The sequence below is a fragment of the Mustelus asterias genome, chromosome 16, assembly GCF_964213995.1.
Source record: "Mustelus asterias chromosome 16, sMusAst1.hap1.1, whole genome shotgun sequence".
NCBI lineage: Eukaryota > Metazoa > Chordata > Chondrichthyes > Carcharhiniformes > Triakidae > Mustelus > Mustelus asterias.
Genome location: NC_135816.1, coordinates 92,137,283 through 92,144,960, shown reverse-complemented (window position 1 = coordinate 92,144,960; position 7,678 = coordinate 92,137,283). Strand labels below are relative to the sequence as shown.

Sequence of the window (7,678 nt, the reverse complement as noted above, 5' to 3'; positions counted from 1 at the left end):
GATTTTCTATCCGGGTCTTTAGCGAAGGAATGGACAGTAAGATGGAGTTCAGTTTATGAATTGTTCAGAGGAAGGTCTGAAATCAGAGTTACATCAGATATCTGTAAGAATAATAATATTTACACCAATTATCGTTTAAAATGAAATCAGAATGATGTAAACACTCCGTTCCCAAAATTAATTATATTGGATTGGAAATGTTAACTCTGTTTCTTTCCACAGAAGCTGCTGAGGATTTCCAGAACTTTCTGCTTTTATTTCAGATTTGTAGCATCCACAGCATTTTGTTTTATTACAATGTTTATTTTATTACGTAACAAGTTGATAGTAAAATGATTGTTGCCATTTAAATGTAGAAATGAGTGATGTTTGTATAACTAAGACTGGTCTGTTTAGGAGCAATGTCAAAAATCACTTTACAGGAAATATAGTGGAAGTCTTGAATTCTGTCGAGACTTGGTGAATTCAAAATTTACAAGCAGATTGCTTGTGAGGCAAGAGTATTATAGGTCATGGAGTCAAGGCAGTTGGATAGATTTAGCCTACAAATCAGGCATCTGCATACTTGAATTTGATGTCTGAGGTTGGACTGATTCTGTTTTGAAGGTGATGTCGGGTTCCTGTCTGTTCTGTAGATTATCTCAATGCCTGTTGGCAATTTGCTTGTGGTGAGGTGCAGAGAGGAAAGTGGAGAAGAAAGAGATTTGGTACAATAACAATAACACAGCCTTGTTTGATCCCAGTCTTCTTTGAGATAGGGTCTGGTGTGATTCTGTTGATGAGGATAATGGCTTGCATGCCAATGTGGAGTAGATGGAGGATGGTGACAGATCTCTGAAGACAGCCAAATTGGAGAAGCATATGGGATAAAGCTTCACATATGGCAGTGTAAACAGCTTTGTGAGGTCAAAAAGGACCACAAACTGCAGTTACTACTGTTCCTTGCATTTTTCTCATCTTTGCCCTGTAGAAAAAATAATGTCTGTGATGCTTTTTGATAGGGGAGGGGATGGGGGTGGCAAAATGGCATTGTGACTCTGGAAGGAGCCCTGTGACACTGAGAAAATTATTGCAGAGCATTCTTGCATTGTTTTTCTCTATATACCTCTTCAACTGTAGCATGCAAATTTGTCTCCATTCTGGAATATAATCACATTGTTCCTGACATGCATCCCTTTTCCCAGATGAGGAATATCTGGCTGTGCAGCCTATGCCAGCAGTGAAGCTCTGCCGTGTTTCAGAATTTTGGCAGGGATTCTGTCTGCTCTGGAGGCCATTTTTTTTTTCAGCTGTTGATTGGCTTTTTCACTCTTGCTCCGTACTGGGGCACTGACACTGAGCCAGACCAACCATTGAAGAACAATATTGAGGGCATTGAAGTCAAAGATGTAGTCTTGGTTGAGGAGTTCTTCATAAATTTCTCTCAAGTGCATACTGACTGTCCCCCTAACCTTGATGAGTTCCCATCCATGCTTGGCTCTCAACGGGTGGGCCATTGAGTGATTGGCTTGAAGGTGCTGAAGAATCAGCACATATAATTAGTTTCTCTGAGTAGTTGCATCTCCTGTGCACTTTCTACCCACCATTATTTACGTTATTTATGTTGTGTGTTTTGCTTCCTGCCAGCGACCTTCCCATTGAAGAAGAATAATGGTGAACTCCTCAAAAATGTAGACCACATTTTCTATATTTGGGGAGCCTCCTTGTTGAAAGCAAACAGAGATGATAAAATTCTTCAGTAATTTCAACATGCCAGCTCTTCCTTCAGCTAGCTAAGGAAAAGAGTATTTTTATCTTTATTCTTTCATGGGAAGTGAGCTTCACTGGCAAGGCCAGTGTTGTCGCCTATCCCACATTGCCCTTAAACTGAGTGGCGAGCTAGGACCATTCTACAAGACAGTGCTGTGGGTCTGGAGTCACTTGCAGGCCAGACCGGTAGATTTGAATGGCAGATTTCCTTCCCCAAAGGACAGTAATAATTCAATGGGTTTTTACTACAATTGATAATCATTTTACAGTCACCATTAATGAGAGTCGTTTTCAATTCTCGACCTTAATTAATTTGACATTCCACCAGGCGTCATGGTGAGATTTGAACCTGCGTCCGCAGAGCATTAGTCGGAACCTCTGAGCTTCTGGTCCAGCGATCCTACCAGTTGTTCTGTTCACTGGAAACCTAACCAGAGGAGATGGAGGGAGAAAATTAGGAGTAGAGGAAAGGAGGCTATCCAGATCTTGCACAGGGAAGATGGACAGTGTGTGGAATAGGGATTTACAGTTTTAAGAAAAAACGTGTTCCATAGAAAGTAGAATTATCTTCTGAATTTTTATCCTGGACTTAAAATGATGACTGTTCTAAATTCCGTTTACAATTGTTACTAAATGAGGATTGGCAGTCAATAAATTCAAACCAAACATCATTTTAAGGTCAGACAGAATTTTTCGGTTTGTCATGACTTGAGTGTCATCGTTCTTTGAATGTGGAAGGCAAAATATTTTGTCTGTGGAAAAAGATTTCAAACCTCAGTGTGACTAGAAAAGCACCGAAATGCAAACACCCGAGTCAGAATGTTCCAGTGACTGACTGTGGAAACTTTTAACTAGTTGCGCAGCCTGAAAAAGCATCACATCATTCACAACAGAGAGAAACCATACATGTTCTGTGTGTCAACAAGTCTTCAGTTGATTTCCAACCTGGAGAGACAATTCACTTGCTCCAAGTGTTTGAAGGGATTCACTCAGTTATCCAGCTTACAGACACACGAGAGAAAACACAATGGAGAAAGGCCAGTCATCTGCTCTAAATGTAGGAAATGATTCACGTGATCTCCCATCCTGCTGAAACACCAGTGGGTTCATGCTGGAGAGAGACCCTTCATATGCAACCACTGCGGGAAGGGATTCACCGGTTATTCCAACCTACTAACACACCAGTGAGTTCACGCTGGAGAGAAGCCGTTCACTTAGTCCCTGTGTGGGAAAGATTCTGTTGGTCATCCCCCCTTTTTCAGCACCAGTGAGTTCACACAGGGGAGAGGCCATTCACCTGCTCCATCTGTAGAAAATGACTCACTGATTCATCCCATCTGCTGAGACACCCCAGCAAGTTCATGAGTGACAACTGGTTTTGGATTCTACTTTTATTGCTGCTGTTTATCACACGCACGGCTGAACGTGTGGGTTAGTCCCCAGTCATGTTAGAAAAGTTTCTTAGCTGTGCACTGGTTCAGAGCTCCGAGGCACCAAACAAGCTCCTTTTACAACTGGGTTTAGAGTCAGGAAAAATAATGGTGAATGCTGGAAACGTGCTGTCAAATCAGAGACTGGTGTAACTCTGATCTGTTCCTGACAAAGTGAAAAAGCAGGTTCAAGTTTCCAGTCAGTTAATTATAGGAAAATAAAAATTAGGAACAGCAATGAACCATTGAACTCGAGCTTGTTCCACTAATTGATATGATCATGGCTTATCTGATAGAAGCTCAGAGCAGGAGTAGGCCATTTGGTCTTTTGAACCTGCTCCTCCATTCAATGCCATATTTCAATGCTTTCTCCCATATCCATTGATACCTTTAAAATCTCAAAAAGACTTCAATATATTCAGTGACTTGGCCTCCACAGCCTTCTGTGGTAGAGAATGTCACAGGTGCACTAGGTTTTGAGTGAGGAGATATTTTCCCCATGTCAGTTCTAAGTGGTCTACCCTATATACTGAGACGGTGTCCCCAGGGAAAACATCTTCCCTGCACCTAGTCTGCACAGCCCTGTTAGAATTTTATAGTTTCAATCAGATCTCCTTTCATCCTTCTAACTTCTAGTGAATACAGGCCCAGCCAAACCAATCTCTCCTCATAATGCAGTGGTTTCAGTCAGTTTGTGGTCTCCACTCAACTGTGTACTCCCCTATCACCTTTGTTAATCCCTTGTTTCCCTTGTTAATCAAGGATCCATCTAATTCTATGTTCATAATATTCAATGACCCAGCTCCTGCTGCTGTTTGGTGATCAGTGAATAGTGGTGTGCCTCAGGAATCGGTATTGGGACCACAATTGTTTATGATTTACATAATGATTTGGAGTTGGGGAACAAGTGTCGTGTGTCAAAATTTGCAGATGACACTAAGATGAGTGGCAGAGCAAAGTGTGCAGAGGACACTGAAAGTCTGCAAAGGGAATTAGATCGTCTAAGTGAGTGGGCAAGGGTATGGCAGATGGAGTACAATGTTGGTAAATGTGAAGTCATCCATTCTGGTAGGAATAACAGCAAAAGGGAAAATTATTTAAATGATAAAAAATTGCAGCATTGTGCTGTGCAGAGGAACCTGGGTGTCCTTGTGCAAGAATCACAAGGAGTTGGTTTGCGGGTGCAGCAGGTAATTAAGAAGGCAAATGGAATTTTGTCCTTCATTGCTAGAAGAATGAAGCTTAAAAACAGCGAGGTTATGTTGCAGCTGTATAAGGTGCTGGCGAGGCCACACCTGGAGTACTGTGTACAGTTTTGGTCTCCTTACTTGACAAAGGATATACTGGCACTGGAGGGGGGTGCAAAGGAGACTCACGAGGTTGATTCCAGAGTTGAGAGGGTTAGCTTACGAGGAGAGACTGAGTAGATTGGGACTATACTCATTGGAATTCAGAAGAATGAGGGGAGATCTTATAGAAACATATAAGATTATGAAGGGAATAGATAAGATAGAAGCAGGGAAGTTGTTTCCACTGGCGGGTGAAACTAGAACTAGGGGGCATGGCTTCAAAATAAGGGGGAGCAGATTTGGGACTGAGTTGAGAAGGAACTTCTTCACACCAAAGGGTTGTGAATCTGGAATTTCCTGCCCAGTGAAGCAGTTGAGGCTACCTCATTGAATGTTTTTAAGGCAAGGATCGGTAAATTTTTGAACAGTAAAGGAATTAAGGGCTATGGTGAGCGGGCGGGTAAGTGGAGCTGAGTCCACAAAAAGGTCAGCCATGATCTTATTGAATGGCGGAGTAGGCTCGAGCCTACTTCTGCTCCTAGTTCTTATGTTCTTATGTTTGAAGAAGAGATTCCACAGACTATGAGATCTAAAAGTTCTCTTCATCTCTGTCTTAAATGGGAGGCATGATGTGGAGATGCCGGCGTTGGACTGGGGTAAACACAGTAAGGAGTCTAACAACACCAGGTTCAAGTCCAACAGGTTCATTTGGTAGCAAACGCCACTAGCTTTCGGAGCACTGCTCCTTCGTCAGGTGAGTGGGAGTTCTGGACTCCCACTCACCTGACAAAGGAGCAGCGCTCCGAAAGCAAGTGGCGTTTGCTACCAAATAAACCTGTTGGACTTGAACCTGGTGTTGTTAGACTCCTTACTTAAATGGGAGGCCCTTATTTTTAACCATGTTCTTTACTTCTCATTTCACCCATGAGGGGAAATGTCCTCTCAGCATCCAGCTATGAGGACTCCTCAGAATCTGATAAGTTTAAAAACGTCGCCACTCGTTCTTCCAGATAGATGCAATGTTTCCAACTTTCTTCATAAGATAATCCCTTCATCCTAGGAATCAGTCAAGTGATTTTTCCACATTATACTACATCTGCCAACTCTTTTCTCACTCACTTAACCAACCTATCTTTTTACCTTTGCAGGCTCCTTAAGTCTCTACAGCTCCTACCTATGATTGTACCATGAGCAAATTTAACTGCCGTAGTTTTGGCTCCTCCAAGTCATTGATATAAATTATGAATGATTGATTGAGGCTCCAGCACTGATTCATGTGATACTCCAAAAGTGACACTTGCCAACTTGAGATGATCCATTTAACCTTACCATCTGCTTCTTGTTAGCTAACCCATCCTTTATTTATTCTAATATGTTATCCCCTGTACCATGAGCTTTTATTTTTGTGGAGTAAGCGTTGATGTCGCACCATAGCAAATATCATTTGGGAATCCAGGTATACCACATCTACCGTTTCCTCTTTGTCCATGTTCTTGTTACTTCCCCAAAATAAGGGGGAGCAGATTTAGGACTGAGTTGAGAAGGAGCTTCTTCACACAAAGGGTTGTGAATCTGTGGAATTCCCTGCCCAGTGAAGAACTCTAAAACTAATCAAACACTATTTGCCTTTTGCAAAAACCATTTTGACTCTGCCTGATTGGTTTCAATTTTATAAGTGTCCTGCTATAATTTCCTTAATAATAAGTAACTAGTTACTTGTGAACTCGCTGGTGTGTCTGCAAGTGGGGTGACTGAAGGAATCTCTTCCCACACTTGGAGCAGGTGAACATTCTCTCTCCAGTGTGAATTAGCTGATGTACAGTGAGTTGACTTGATGGCTTGAACACAGACTCACAGTGAGAGCATCTGAATTGTCTCTCATCAGTGTGAACACATTGATGGGACATCAGATCCCCAGAACTTTTGCAGCATTGCCTACAGTCTGGTAATTTAAAAGGTCTGTTCTGACTCTGAACACTCTTGTGTGTCAGCAGTTCTGATGAATGAGTGAATTCCTTCCCACACTCCGAGCTGGTGAATGGCTTCTCCCAATGTTGACTGTGCTGATGATTTTCCAGCTGGGATGGGTAATTGAATCCCTTCACACCGTACTTATATTTCCATGGAGTCTATTTGTGTTTTGACAGGCCAGATGATCGGCTGAAGCCTCGTCCACAGACAGAATACGGTTTCTCCCCACTGTGAATAGTGATTTTCAGTTCTGTGTTCATAATCTGATATGTAATAATAATATTGTGATGAACTGGGCGACTCTGTCAGAACCTGATGGAATGTTGGGTTTGAGCTTCCCGACTGTAAATTCTCCCCTTCTAATCCCCTTGTATTCTACACTCCATAAACCTCAGAGATCATCGAAAACTATGTTATCTAGGTCCTCACTCACACCAAGTCCCATTCACCTCTCCCGACTGTGCTCGCTGACCCACATAGACTCCTAGTTAAGCTCCACCTCAATTTTGAAATGTTGATCCTCCATTGACCTTACCTTTCCCAATCTGGAGAATCTCCTCTCATAGAAATCATAGAAACCCTACAGTACAGAAAGAGGCCATTCGGCCCATCAAGTCTGCACCGACCACAATCCCACCCAGGCCCTACCCTCACATATTTACCCACTAATCCCTCTAACCGACGCATCTCAGGACACTAAGGGCAATTTTTAGCATGGCCAATCAACCTAACCCGCACATCTTTGGACTGTGGGAGGAAACCGGAGCACCCGGAGGAAACCCACGCAAACACGGGGAGAATGTGCAAACTCCACACAGACAGTGACCCAAGCCGGGAATCGAACCCAGGTCCCTGGAGCTGTGAAGCAGCAGTGCTAACCACTGTGCTACCGTGCTGCCTCTGGCTCGGACCCTCCTGGATCTCTGAATCCAACAACTCTCCCACATCTTCACTGATTCTTCACTGCAAATTCTCCCCTTCTAATACCCTTTAAATTGATTTAAAACAGAAAAATGGGAGTGAGAGAGACGCCACCAAAACACAAAGGCAGGTTGTGAAATTGAGCTGAATGAAGCTGGTAGTTTGTGGGGCTGGACAAAGTGACTGTGAAAACTGCTGGAATGTTTTAAAAATACTACTAGTATATTAATGTCCTTCAGAGAAGAGAATCTCCTAAGACTACACAAGACTCTGGACATTTTGGGAGAGAGGGAGTGAGAAGTGAGAGAAGCAGGGGTA

At 42.7% G+C, this 7,678-nt stretch overlaps 1 protein-coding gene across 12 annotated transcripts in view; it reads left to right on the top strand.

Annotated features, from left to right (window-relative positions):
- The window catches only part of LOC144505292 (uncharacterized), a 51,575-nt gene that overhangs the window by 19,763 nt on the left and 24,134 nt on the right, over positions 1 to 7,678 (top strand). For 4 of the 12 annotated variants that reach the window (XM_078231373.1, XM_078231380.1, XM_078231379.1 and 1 more), the window contains exon 1: positions 21 to 103. The exons of the other annotated variants lie outside the window; for them this stretch is intronic. The gene's annotated coding sequence lies outside the window, so the exon portion shown is untranslated. Of the gene's footprint in view, positions 1 to 20; positions 104 to 7,678 lie in introns of those variants that run through there. 12 annotated transcript variants of the gene reach the window in all.